At 25.6% G+C, this 1,075-nt stretch overlaps 1 long non-coding RNA gene across 1 annotated transcript; it reads left to right on the top strand.

Annotated features, from left to right (window-relative positions):
• The first annotated feature begins 158 nt into the window (after positions 1-158).
• LOC107882934 lies at positions 159-974 on the top strand. Its single transcript, XR_001679001.2, has 4 exons — positions 159-379; positions 550-600; positions 801-861; positions 936-974. It is a non-coding gene; the product is annotated as an uncharacterized LOC107882934 (long non-coding RNA).
• The last annotated feature ends 101 nt before the right edge of the window (positions 975-1,075 follow it).

Genomic DNA, 1,075 nt, shown 5'->3' with positions numbered 1-1,075 from the left:
CACACATTCACACGTTTAACAATAGTTGAAGGAGAAATTATGTAGGTAGCAGGTAGTTGTGAAAAAGCTCTTTTTACACCAAAATTATTATCTGCGGTTGTACCTAATATATAGTTAATGTTACCGTGAATGAAGAGAACGGCTTCATACGTGGTGTGATTAATACGATAAACATATTTTCAATACATCTCTCCATATTATAATTTAAATATTACAAATCATCATAATAAAGCACCGCTAACCTTTCATGTTCCTTCCAGTTTTTTTTTATACCTACATACACTTTTAAAATGTATATTTATTTGACCTAGTGTATACTAAAATCTTATGTTTAATGATATATTAGCAAATAAAATCAAAATAGGCGAGCTTAAAGAATGTAAGTGGTTTTTGTCAATGATATGTAATAATAATTATTGAATGTTTAATGCCTTTATAATCCATGTATATTTATTACTGCGTATAATGCAGATGTCTATGCAAATATAAAATGTAGCATTTATAAAGTAACAATAAACACTTGCGTGAACCTAATTCATATCATTTCAGATCCACTGAATGCGTTTGTTCTTAATTATTATTCGCCTGACAATGATAAAGGTAGATAATTATTTAACTGGTTACAAACCCATAAAAGATAAATCTCACAAGTTACTAAATAATTTATAATTATTAAATTATAAATTATAATAATATACTCGTATGCACTTAAACTATAGTTCGGTAGGTACTATAATTATATTCAGCTGAATATAAAGAATTATATCCCAATAAACTTTTATTTTTTTATTTTTTCAAAGAAAACTTTAGAACAACATCAGAATTTTGTAAAAACTACAGCATTAAGTCCTTCCTTTAAAGGTAAATACTAGTAAGAAATATGTTAGTTTTAGATCATAATAATTAATTGTGTATTCTCATATTATATGGACCAGATTGATGAAAAAATAAACAAAAGTTGTGCAAAAAAGGTAAATATTACTTTAATAATATAAACTACCTAGGTAAAAAATATTAACCAAGAAGTTGATAAATATATAGCTTATGTTTAATTTGATTTCCCACTATAGTGACT

The sequence above is a fragment of the Acyrthosiphon pisum genome, unplaced genomic scaffold (genome assembly GCF_005508785.2).
Source record: "Acyrthosiphon pisum isolate AL4f unplaced genomic scaffold, pea_aphid_22Mar2018_4r6ur Scaffold_21674;HRSCAF=24568, whole genome shotgun sequence".
In the NCBI taxonomy this organism is placed as follows: domain Eukaryota; kingdom Metazoa; phylum Arthropoda; class Insecta; order Hemiptera; family Aphididae; genus Acyrthosiphon; species Acyrthosiphon pisum.
This window is presented reverse-complemented; position numbering and strand designations above follow the sequence as displayed.